Raw genomic sequence first — 13,613 nt, 5'->3', positions numbered from 1 at the left:
GTCTTACACTTCATCTTACTCTTTCTCTTATAGAAAACAATCTAGTTATATCCTGTTTTTAGAAATTATAAGTGCAAGTATTTTCAATTACTTATCGTCTTTTCGGGTGCAGAATAATAACCGTTCAATACTAGATAGACGTAGTAGCGTGTAGTATCGAACGCTTCCCCCCTTCCCCAAAGCTCTTACTCCTCCCAACAAAATATTTCTGGGTGCGCGCCTGTATCTCTTTAATCATATTGTATACTTTCGTCTTGTTAGTGTCGTGGTGAAGAGATTCTGAAGATTGTACTTCAGTGTCAGACTTCCCGTAATACATGGCGTGGTTTTTGTTCAGGGACCATTTTTTAGGTTTAGGAAATAATTTGTTTTCTCTAAATATTCTTTTTGAATACTACGCATGAAATTTTACGCTGATGCATATCATTTTGTTCTAGTCACTCTAATCTATCAATCGATATTGTATAATCGTTGAACTATTTCATTTTCTCGTTAAATGCTCATAATATTGTAGAAGTAGTTTAAATTTACTATTAGTCTGAACAGTGAATTTGTATTTTTTCCCGTTAATTTTATAAATTCTTTAGCCTACCCTAAAATCTCGAACTGCCTCCTTAAAAATTCAAATTGACTGGCCCCCAGTAGGTGTGTGCTCACGCAGGATATCACCGATATATAAGAAAAATGGTAATAGGAGGCAACAATATATGTGGTAAACCTGAAAAATATGCACAAATTCCGAGAGGTGATTCGTGATACCAAATGGAGACAAAAAGTCATCTTACCGAATTCCGCATCGTATGCTGAACAAATTTTTCTATTTCGTTCCAATTGTCAAAATTCGAATTTCGATTCCAAGTTGGCATCCCTGTCACTCGTACACGACGCGGAATTCAACAATATGCAACATGACTTTTTTTTTTTTTTAATGTCACGAATCACCTTCAGGAGTTTGTTCAAATCTTTCAGGTTCACCCTGCGTATTCAGAGTCCCAAGAATATATTTCGTCTCTTCTCTTATTCTCCTACTAAAACTGGAAGCAGATAAAGCTGATACAACTTTCACTTTCAGTATTGACTCCGACACATATAGTAATAATTATATGAGATGTGGGGCTGTTGTGGCTATGTGGTAGCTGGCGAGTGTAGCCGAGCAGTCTGAGGCGTCAGACTGACAATTGCGAGGTGAAGCCCATTGGGGTTTCGAATTCCTCTGAAGAGTATGGTCGGAATTTTAACTGTACTCGATATTTGTGTGTTTGTGTCCTTGTCGTGTTTGGATTACGTAGAAAGCACACAGAGAAAAACCCGTTCTCTGGACAGCGGTATATTGTACAAATATACGGTATCCTCTTGCTTACTATAGAAATCGTACGGAGCATACGTTATCTGTACGCTACATAAGGACTGCCCTTAGATGTTACATCATGAAATTGCAGGATGTCTGACATCTAACAGTTTTCCGTATATCACATGCATATACTTATGTTACCTTCGCCAGCTATATGTTATATACGTCCATTTGTATGCGAGATCCTGACCGCCAACATTGTTTCATACGGGGAGTACGTATGGATGGAACACTTATACAGAAAGTATTATAAAACATGCATTTTCAGTTATACGTCCCTGCTGTAAGATAGGGAATTACGCATGTAACCTATCTTTTTAAGTACGCCACCTACAATTTTTTTCTCAGTGTACGTGAATTGTCCATCGCGGATAATATCCAGGTTGGGGTGAATTAAAAAAAAAAGTAAAAAAGTAGTAGAGCGTTCACATTTGGTGCATGGAGTCCTTGGTCCCAGCTCGCGGCAAGTGAGCTTTGTGGTAGACGTATGCGTGTGTTTTCTTAGGGTTCTCCCCTTTCCTCCCGCTTTCTTCTTTCCATCATTTTCATTCATTTTTCATCATCACCGTCTTCTTTAGCCTAGCCAGCATAACCATGGAAAGTTTTTTTTTTGTAGGAGATATCCAGAAACTGTTTTTGATATTGATTCACGGCCAGAACAGTTGATTCTATCGGTAACCTTTTTCGTCCATTGCGGCTCGAAATTATAGAACGATATCTTCCGACTTCAGTATTGAATTTCCCTGTTGTTTCACAATATGAGACAAAACTCACTTCTTTGTTCTGAATATCAACTTGACGTCCACTAAAACAATCACTTGCCACTTCAGAATCACTGAATATATTGTTCTTGTTATTATTACTGAATATTATGAAATATGTGGGAGTGGCTCAGTGATATAACATTCGGCTCTGGAGCAAAAACGTCGCTATTTCGTTTCCAGTCCATGTGGATTTGTGGTTGACAATTTTCTGAGACTTGGTTTCCTCCCACATTTTCATTCTAATCAATTTCTTTCATAATCATTTACTGTCATTAATCATCTAATCTCCATTACGTGAGAGCATAACATGATGTTTAAAGCTGAAAGATTTCATTTCATTTCATTTCGTATGGAATATGATTGGGGCCTCACTTTTAGCTTCCTACCAAGAGCCCAACAAACTGTTGATTCAGCCCTGCCACCGAATCAAGAAAAAACGAGTTTTTGCAATGGTCACTAATTTAATAATGTAGACCTAAATGTTTTCATGGATTAGATTTTGCTTTATTATTACTTTTTAACTTGGATCGGTCGGATGGTTGAAGAGTTATAAAGTCACAAGTACAGTCACTTTCAAATTTGTATATTAGATGTACTGCAATCTTGTAAAAAGAGATTGTACCAAAATATAAAACAAACTGCAATTTACATAATTATATTTAAATTTAAAATTCTTCAATTACAACATGTTATTCCATATCGAATTATTTGTTACCCAGAAACAAAGCAGGAAACTGAATAATGAAACAGTTATGGGCAGGAATATATTATTTTTCTTCAAAATCTAAGTGTCAATTGCATGTAAAATTATAAGAGAGAACATATACTGTAGATATTTGTAATTAGAATAGAAGATATGCTTTCATGTAGATAGTTACTTACGAAGTGTTAGTAGATAATATAAGTTTAGATTCATTTTTGATGCAATAAATGTTCACTGATGTATGTTGCAAGACAGTGTAGAGTTAAAGCACATAAAATGTATGTATTAGAAAATTTAAAAGAAAAAATAAATAAAAATAAAAGAATAAATAAATGGAACCAATCCGAAACAATTCTCAACACATCCTGCAGGTGAAGGACCATGGAACTGAAGTGCAGAGACAAAAGAATTTTAATAGATCAGAGTTAAAATAGGGGAAGACGCCACTGTTACGAAGTCGTCAACAGGCACACACATACTCACAAAAAGTTTTGTTCGTGGGGTCTGGAAAGGGGGAACCCTCTGTGAGCGTACCCCTGATATAGATAAAAATACAAGTATATTGTTTAAATCGAGATCGAAGTTCGCAATCGAGAAGTTACTAAAAAGAGAATAAAACAAAAGAAAGAAAGAAAAATCTCCAAAAATATTCTTTTAATCCATTAATATTGCTTATCAATAAGTTATTAGAATTTTTTTTTCATAATGTTATGTAGAAGAAGAATTCCATGACAGTTTCCAATACTCCTTGAATTATTCCAAACTTATAATATATATATATATATATATATATATATATATATATATATATATATATATATATATATATATATATATATATATATATATATATATTGGAAACAAAAGCTATATTTTTATAATTGTCATTGTTTGTTCACACCCCGATAAACAACATTCATTGTGAATCATTTATACCGTATTGCTATGCTGATATTGACAACATTCCCTATAAATGAGTAACATATCATGGTATCTATAGAATTGTAATATGAATTAAGACAAAACAATTAACGCAATCTCTATGGAATGTACGGTAAGTCAGATACACTATAAGATTACCGGATATTCGAGCAAAAATATGTTAATGCTATTTAATGAGTCAGAATATTAGGAGAAGCGCAAATAATCCGTTTCTTCTTTATGTGTTATTAAGCCCACGTGTGCACGTGACACTACGGAAGTCATAATAACCAATAGGATGTGAGTTCCTTTGTATTGAAGTCAGCTGGTCAGACTTGGCAACAGCTAATTTTTCTTACGGATATCGTTTTTATTGCTCTTTTACTTGAGACCTTCGACGGTGTCGCTTCGACTTCAACACCGAGAGTTAAAATTTTGTCCAAAAATAAATTATTTCAGCTCATTTTCAGTGGAAAACTATAACACAAGTTAAGGTAATGTATTCAACTTACGAATTTAAGCTATTCTATAGTTTTCTTGTAGAGGAATTGTAATACAATTGATTTATGCAGTAATTAATGGCGACTTACAATTATGTGTTTTGTACGCGCTGAGAATAGTTCATCTGAAAAATATAAAAGAATATAAAGGTATTAACCTCAAAGTCAAGGTATGTTATGAAACTATTACAAAATCTTTTTGGTGGCTTAACACGATAGTTGCAAATTGTCTAAAGTTAGGATTAGCATAGAGCTATATCATTTCCACTTACACAATATTTTCCTTTTACATTTCCTATACAATTTTAATGATATTTTTTCAATTTAATTACAGGTTTCGCTTTGAAGTTAAGAACATCCTCTACTATTGGAATTTTCTTGGACGAGAAGGTAAAGTACTTCTTCCTTATACTTTCTTTACAATATTACAATTCGATTTATTTAAATGGCGGTATTTTCTAAGTAAACAAATAAGAAAGATTTGACATAGCTCAATACTTTATAAATTTATATTGCAACTACGAATGATTCAATATGTACCGTGTTATGCAAAAGTGAACTAAGAGCCAAACTTTGAAAATCCACGTAAACGCGACGATTGGTTCCTGATAAGCATTAGAACGTTTTGCACAATCGAAAAGAGAGGAAAACCAACAAATTTCCAAAAAAAGAAACATAATTTCACTTTTGATTACGGCTACATTAATGCTGGTCTCAAAAGTATGAAAGTGGCGCTTAGTTCGTTTTTGCAGGACACAGTACATATATAATTATACGTACATACATTTTTTAAAGGAGCCGCGGTGACTCAGTGGTAGATCCTTCATCTCTGGTGCATGAAGTTCTTAGTTCGACTCCACCTCGCGCCAAGTGTGCATTGTAATGAACAAACACCTTGTGCGAGGGTTTTCTTGCGGTTCTCCCGTTTGCTCCCACTTTCTTGATTCCACTATTTCATTTATTTCTCATCGTCTCTTTTAGCCTAATCGTCATATGTATGAGACTTAAAACTTAAAGATTTCATTTAATTTTTTTCAACATTTTAAATTCATGATGTTCACATATAGTATTTGGAGCACTGCGAACATCTTTTTAGTAAAGACTCGTAATCACATGCATGGAGTTTTATATATCGAAATTTTGAGTATTCAAATGCAAAAGGATAAATGAAGAATTGCACTGTTATTGATTTTTTATTTCGTCTATAATAAATTGAACGAGAAGGCATATACATTTGGAGCGCATCAGTGGTGTCGATGCAGAGGCGGATCCAGGACCGACTTGTGGGAGGGGGGGCTATGGGTTGTCATATTTCTATTTAGAGCTACTTTTAAGAGCTTCAAACTCTGGGATGGGTTTTATTTATATATATATATATATAAAATAAGAAAGTTTTCTCTTTTTGGTTGGGGACGATCGCCACCCCATTGATCCGTCACTGTGTCGATGTGAGTATTTGATGGCTAACACGGATGAAGAGAGAAGTTTTTGAACGTTCAAATAAGGAATTAAATTAATTGTAGAAAATTCAGAATGCATTATGGAGAAAAAAAGGACGCATGGAGGGAAGGCAACAAAATATTAACTAACACAGCTACAACCGGATGCATTTGCTAATATATTTTGTATTTATTATTTTATAATACTGTAATACTTCTTTTAATGTTGTTTACATTGAAGAGTCAAGATGGTAAAAGCACACAGTCAATTAGTTTATTTGATACACATAACTCTCTTAAATCATTTATAGAGAACAGTAGCACAGTCATGCGGGGTTCTACCGGGTCCGGACTACTCCCAAAACTTCGTTACTCGAAATACATTTGTAAACATTCTTAACAAAACTATAATGTTTAGCTGAAAAATGGTGGATTTAACATAAATATTTTATATTCACTTCATCTGTACTCTTTCCTTTTTCATAAAAAAAATCTAATTCTATATTTTGTTTGAGAATATAGATGACAGTATTTAACAGTTACTTCTCATCCTTTTGAGCACAAAATAACATCGACTTGATGTATGTACTGTCGTTTAGTATCATACTCCACTATATTTGGACCCCTCCCAACAAAAATCTCTGTGCTCGAATGATGCAGAATTGTTTTAGGAATTTTGCGATCCTTCAAAATTAAATTGACTGAATTGTTTCACAGAATGTGTCAATTTTAGTATTCATTTCTTAAAATTGTATTTTCGAAATCTAACGAGCTTATTTTATAAACCACACGCTAATTAGGTTCTGTATTAGGGTGTATCGAAAGCAACTTTTTTTTCTTTCTTTCGAAATGTTAAGGTGGGTTGTGCAGAAAAGTGATAATTTATAACCAAAAAGAAGCTTGATATTTGAGGATTCTTTTGAGGTCGTTTAGGTGGCGCGCATCGACCTTGAAGTTTTGATAGTCATTTGAGTATGCAACACACACAACAATTTCACAAAAAAGTCACTATTTAGTTATTTGCTGTTACATTTCCATTATATTTCTCTTTCTTCATTCATGTCATGAATTTCGGAACTGACACTTGTTAAAGTATGAAGCGAGACTGGAAGTTTGCTTCTAATTATTATTTTTTATTTCAAGATCATGGAATGCGGAGGAGGAAAGGATGTGTCAATTTCTTATGGAGAAAACCGATTTGACTCAGAGTTCAGAATCGATTCTCTTGCTGCAGAATTGAGTTCAGATTCGAATCTGCCACGTCTAGAAATGATTTTGCGATTGCCAAAATTACTATTCACACACAGTTCGGAACCAAAAAATGCGTGCAGTGACAAAAGTAGCCAATTACCTAAAATTTTCAAGTAATTTAGGTTAAGTTAATTGTTATATGTTTACTAACAATATGTTATGCATTAACCTCAAAACAAGTACATATAAACTAAAAGCAAATCGATTATGTAAAATCAGAACATCTGGGCATTCCCAATGCATTGACAATGATCAATAGAAAAGAGGCCATCACAAGAATACGCATCCTTTATCGGCAAGCGATATTGCAATCGATTCAACATGATGAAATAATTTTAAATTGTATGCATGGTCGCATAAGTAATTATGTAGATATAGAAAATAAACTTTCTGATAGAGTTCGTTTATGGAGACCATTACAATTGAAGGGATTGTTCGGTGCTTTTGACTAATGTCTACCTTAAAGGGGATATATTATATTTCTAAGTGAGCAATCATCGAGCGAATATAAAGTGAATGAGCACCAGACCGTTGCTGAATGTAATAACCCTCTATGCGATCGACGTATCTGCTGCTATCTGGACAGCAACGAGACCAGAAAAGTAGTTTGGACCTCCCTTTTCTGCATGTAAAGTCAGTGCTCTATTAACTAAACAACTATTACTTTGTAATACCATATTAAATGCATACTTTAGTACATAATTTGATTTTGCATTGAAACCGAAACCTGGATTTCAATCAGACAGAAAATCAGAGTTTGAGGAACAATGATTAAAAGGTGTTTTGAATTTCCTTTTTGTAATTCTGGAACATCAAGATTAGATTACATAAAAAACATTTGAATATTTTTTATATATTAACATTATAAATATATTATTTCTTTGTCTTTTCTTCTTCTATTAGCAGAATCTTCCTAGTGTATATTTTAAAATACATTATGGCCCAAAATTACAAGTAAATTACAATTGTTACAAGTAAAATATACAACATACTGTTGTATATTATGGCGCTCGACGGACTTTTCTTTTTGTTCAGTTATTCAATAAAAGGAAAAAGAACTCTGGACCGTTAACTTTTACATGCCTTTCAAGTGCCCCTTGTATATACAATATATATTTCATATCATAACTCACATATATTTCATTATTTTTACACAAAAATATTATTAATTATATTTATTCATAATTAACTCCATAAGCGTCGATTACAAGGCACGTTAATAAAAAGAATACGGTCAATACCTGAATTCAAGTCTATTATGGGCCATAAAAAGGTTAATTAATAACAAATTTAAGTCATTAACTTTGGGCATAATAAATAAAGATGTTAATATACATGTATTCTAGGCAAATTGTAATCAGAAAAATTGAACTTTGGAAAACGTATAAATTTGATTTTCATTACTCGTAATTCTTCCATGAAATACGTGACATCAATTTTACATAATTGTCATTACTTTCATACGTTTATATTAAAAATATCTTCTTTTATTCTTTAATATTTATATTAATTGTATAAAATTCGAATAGAACAAGAACACAAAGCCAAGAATTGCTTAAATGCGAATTTCTTATAGAAAGCATAAAGTATTAACTTCAATATGTATACTTGCTTTACAAAAAAGCTTTCACATATACTCTATAACATGTAGCACAAATAATGTAATTAATATTGCGTTCTGCAATCATAGGAAAACACATGAATAATATTCTTTTGATCTCTCCTTTGCGTGGTGAATCTGTTGCTGCACTTCTGTGATATTGTTATCGTACTTATTACTTGCCTTGAAAGTTCATGTACCCACGCTTTGCGAGATACCTACTTCTTTAACACAGTAGTTTTCGGCTTTTCGTTGCTGGGTTTCTTGCTTTCACGTGTCATCATTTAGACATTGTCAACATCTTTTCTCAGTTACAGTAAGGAAGCAGGGTTTCTCAATAGTAAAGCGTTCACCTTTGCTGGTAGAAGCCCCAAGTTCGATCCAAGAGCAATTGCGCTTGTGAAGGATAACATCTGTCTGACGGTTTTTATTGGATACATTCGTTTTCTCCAACATTCTCATTCCAGCAATCTTTTTCGTGATTATTAACTGAATTAGCATATGTCTCATTTAACTCTCAGGACATAAAAGTAAAAGGTTGAGCTAAATAGTTTATTTAATTTTATTTTATTCGCTATCTCTCATTCCTTCCTCTACTTGGAACCATATACAACCTGTCATCTTGTTTTTGTTCGAGATATCGGCGTCTCAAAATTCTAAACTGGACTTACAAAGCACCTAACATGGTGTAGAAAAGAAATCGTTCCTGTGCAAACCAATAGCTTGTAAGGGCACAATGAAAGCAAGTTAAAACAGACGTTTATCTTTGTGTCATCGTGAGTCAGCCGTCTGTGGAGAGTCCTACTGCCTGCTGAGTACACGTTTGTTAAATGTGCCGCGTTTTTATTCCATAAATCATAACATAGACAGGTAAATTTTATATTTTGCTTGAAAATTAGATGCAATTTCTAATTTGATTATCACAACGACGCATTTCGAATACATTCTAATGGCAATAGGATCAAAATAATATTTGCTTTATTTAATGAAAGAGAAGAATTGTTATTGGTTACTATTGACGACCATATCGACTACATTATCGTTGTTTCAGTTGCGATTAATGTAATCTAAAGTAATCTACAATTAATAAATTTATGGACCTTTATTCCGCACTATGGTTCAAGAAATGCTTACGTTAAAACTGTATGTGTATTATTTGGTGACTATTGAAGCGTTAAGCGAAGAAACACTTGCACCAACTCATACAGGATAGTTTGGGTTCGGTTAGGTTAGGGCGGTGAAATTTTGTATAGGTTACATACGTGATTCGTAACCAGATTTTCTAAACGAATAATCTCATACATTTTTTATCTTTTTGGGATAGTGTACTTACTATGTTCATCGATCCTGCTTTAATGATATGTTTTATCATAATTATCGGAATATTATTCATGTAATTTCCGCGGCCAAGAAATGATTTTAGTTAAAAACTTTTGATCAATAAAATCACCCTCTTTACGAGTATACAGATATCTCTTTTATTGTATCTTCATGTTTCCTTTCTGGGTGTGCACAAGCGAAATAGTTTTCATATTTCCGCTATAATGTTTCTTCCTGAGAGCTGATTCATATTCTTTCTCGGTTGCGTTGTATTAACGTTGTCACGTAATTCTGCTATGAAATGGGTGTAATTGTTTACGATGTTATTTCCTGTTTTGCAAATCATCAGACACTCGATGAGGTATGTGTTTACTCCTCGTGTTCAGTAAGCTTAAAGATGGTTTTCACTTCTTAATATCAAATACATCTAGATAGTCAAAGTCGTCCATAGTTAGTGGCAACGCCAGAGGGGTCAATGGGGCGGGTGCCACCTGGAGCCTAACACTTTCCTCCAAATCCTTCCCCGATGTGTTTTATTGTAAGGTTTGGGTACAAAACCTCGCGGCGACAACCTCGCGGACCAAAACCTCGCCTGGCCAAAACCTCGCCTCCCAAAACGTCGCGGGGCCAAAACCTCACCTTGCCAAAACCTCGCGCCCCAAAATCTCGCCTGACCAAAACCTCGTTGTAATGATCTCGCGACACAGAATCTCGCTTGGTCTAAATTAAGCGAGACGTAATGTCGCCTGGGAAGAAATGTCGTCAGGATAGAACCTCCTAACGACGATTTCTTCAATGTAGAATGTTCTATCGCCAGATTTACAAAACTTATTAGATTTTGAAACTTGACATTTTGTATAAATCTTCTTGCTCCACAAGGGCACAAGCTCCAGATAAGACAATATTTTACGAAACCCATGCCGTAAGGAGGAATGGAATGGAAGGCCTTGAATGAATTTTGCCGTTCTCCAGATCTAAAAAAACTACTAAGCATAGAACCTTTACGTTTTGGTACAAATCTTCTCCTTGTAACATAAGAAGGTATGTTGCAAACTGCTCCTCGTAAAGGAGTGTTGAAGTTTGGATAATTCTTGAGCGTTGGCTTGATCTCAGGACCCACGAGGTTTTGGCCACGCGATGTTTTGGGTGGCGAGGTTTTGGCAACGCGAGGTTTTGGCCAGCGAGGTTTTGGGCGGCGAGGTTTTGGCCAGCGAGATTCTGGGCGGCGATGTTTCGGCCACGAGATTTTGTCCGTATCCCTTACTGTAAAGCAAGTAATATAAAAACTTTCGGAACACCGAAATAAGCTGCCCACCAAAAACGTATCTCTTCTTCAACTTGACCACCCAAACATAAAGCTGGCGTTATCACTGTTCATAATGGTTCTAAAAAGACAAATTTGCGCTGTTTTCTTTTAAAAATACAGAAACAGCCTCATAACGTCTTCACTGTCTACGCACATGCCATGTTCGTAAAGTTAGCTTCCAAATTGGTCTCAAGTTTCGAAACTACCGTAGTTAACCTTAATATACCGCACAGTGTGTTATATACTGTTTTTTTTTTTTTGACATAATGAAACAATTGTTAACAGAAGCATTAAAAATATAACAGGAACACATAGCACTAGCAACTGTATTTTAAAAAAAATAAATATACTAATAAAAAGCCAACACACGTTGAGTTTGAAACAGATGAGACTGCTTTTTTAAAAATGTATTTCAATTCCTCTTTAAAGAGATGAGGTGGATAATGGCAAGAGCAGTTGATGATTTAGTATCCCGGCATTCGCCTGGTGGAACTGAGGGCGGACATTGACGCATTTTCTGTTCAGTTCATCTTTTCTGTTTTCATTCTACTTTATTTAACTTCTTCTCCATTTGTTGCAACAGCGAACAAAGGCTCAGTGACATCAATATCTGATTGACAGGCCATACTTCTTCAGAACTGTAGGACCCATTATTTCTGATTCTGAATTCCTGTGAAACGAATGCTTCCACAAGTTCTTTTCTATTCCCATTACCTACTTCTCCATCAAATTTGGTGAAATTATCTCTGAGTGACATCGCGCCCTTTCCTAGTTAGTAGGAAGCTCTGTTCTTACACACTGGAAAGTTTTAGGTTTATAAAAAAATACCGTTTCTCTCAGTTTTCTTGAAATAGCTTCTACGTAATTATCCTGCTCAAGGGAATTTATGATTCATTCATGTCTCACCTTTGGACATTTTTGATTTGTTGTTGTTGTTTCGTTAAGCACTTAAGCCAACTGTACTACTGTAAAATGTCATGTATACCAAGCATCATCCACATTTTGATCCTAGGTCTATTTTGAGCACTGGGAAGTATTTTTTTTTCCGGAAATATGCATTAGGGTGTATCGAGAAAAAAAGCTTAATTCCAAAAATTATGTTACCCTTAGTAACTGTTAGACAAATAAAGTTAATACAATATACAAAAAAATTAAAATCGATACCATAATTTTTTGAAGTGTTGCTATCGGCTTGAAATTCGAGAAAAATTAATAAACTTACAAAAATGTGTTTTTAATGAGGGTAAAGCTTTTTATTTTATAACGTGTTAATCTCAGCTTTAGATGCTCCACAAATAGCTCAAATATAATGTAGAAAAATTTTGAATTGATACCTCAATTTTTAGAAGTGCCATTGGCTTTAAATTCGAAAAGAATATAATATCGTATTTTTTAAAGAAAAAAAGAATGTGAAATACCCAACTGTGTTACCCTTAGCAATAAACCTTTATTTTTCTAGAAAAAATAGAAAGAAAAATAAATATAAAAGGGAAAAATATCCGTAATTTGGGTGGTACTTTAAAATTAAATTTAAATATTTAATTCCATTCAACCACCATTGTTAGACTTCTAAACTCTGCTATGCACCAGTGTGTATACAACGCCTTCGTTAGTTCGTCCATCTGTCGACAGATATCAGAGCAAGAACGGTAAAAGATATCGGGAAGCGGTTTTACGCAGTTGACTCAAAGTTCTAAGAATAGTTTCCACCTCCTCAACAGAAGTGGTTGAAATTAGAAATTTCCGGTTTCAGGTTTATCGCCATAGAATGAAAACAGTAACATATGTTGAAAAGCGATTTCTTGTAAACGATTAAACGTTCTCCTGTTTTATGGAAATTGTTTTTCGAAATTCATATTCTTAAATTAAATTTTCCAAACGACACTCCTAAAATATTTGCCCAGAACCCAAAGGTAGCGAAATCGTCTTGTGTCAGATTCTGTATTCATATTCCGTACGCCAAAGAGCATTTCAAAAATTATTAATAATATAATAATCATTAAAAACTTTTTAAACGAACGAAATCACAAACTCCGTACTTAGAATAGTATATTGTTGAACAGGATCGTATGAAGAACTCACAATCGTCAGTGACTTTCATTTATGAGTTCAAACAGGAACATTCAGCACGCATATCAAAGTGATTCGTTATGTCTCTCTGTCAAAGCAAAACCACCAGTACGGCAGGCCACAGTGTGCACTCCATGAAATGTACAGCAAACTTCCCCACAAGCATCCACCAATGGTCAACCTAAAAGGTGCCCCCATACTGTACGGCAATGAAACGCTCATATATTGCTCGAAGTGGATGTAGACTCCCCATGACTTGAAGTACTCCTTTTCTCATCCACAGTGTTCTCCTGACTTATCTTTAACTGACTACTGCCTCTTGCGGTATCTGCAAGACCTCCTAACAGAAGAAACTTCTTTAATAACCAGGCGGTGCAAAGCGTGGTTG

At 34.4% G+C, this 13,613-nt stretch overlaps 1 protein-coding gene across 1 annotated transcript in view; it reads left to right on the top strand.

Annotated features, from left to right (window-relative positions):
- Nucleotides 1-4,123: 4,123 nt before the first annotated feature.
- Nucleotides 4,124-13,613, top strand: part of LOC145688931 (uncharacterized) — a 44,092-nt gene continuing 34,602 nt past the window's right edge. Inside the window, exons 1-2 of the mRNA XM_081763097.1 lie at nt 4,124-4,233; nt 4,574-4,629. The gene's annotated coding sequence lies outside the window, so the exon portion shown is untranslated. The remainder of the gene's footprint in view (nt 4,234-4,573; nt 4,630-13,613) is intronic.

Source organism: Thermobia domestica, chromosome 7 (assembly GCF_964235325.1).
Source record: "Thermobia domestica chromosome 7, izTheDome1.hap1.1, whole genome shotgun sequence".
NCBI lineage: Eukaryota > Metazoa > Arthropoda > Insecta > Zygentoma > Lepismatidae > Thermobia > Thermobia domestica.
This window is presented reverse-complemented; position numbering and strand designations above follow the sequence as displayed.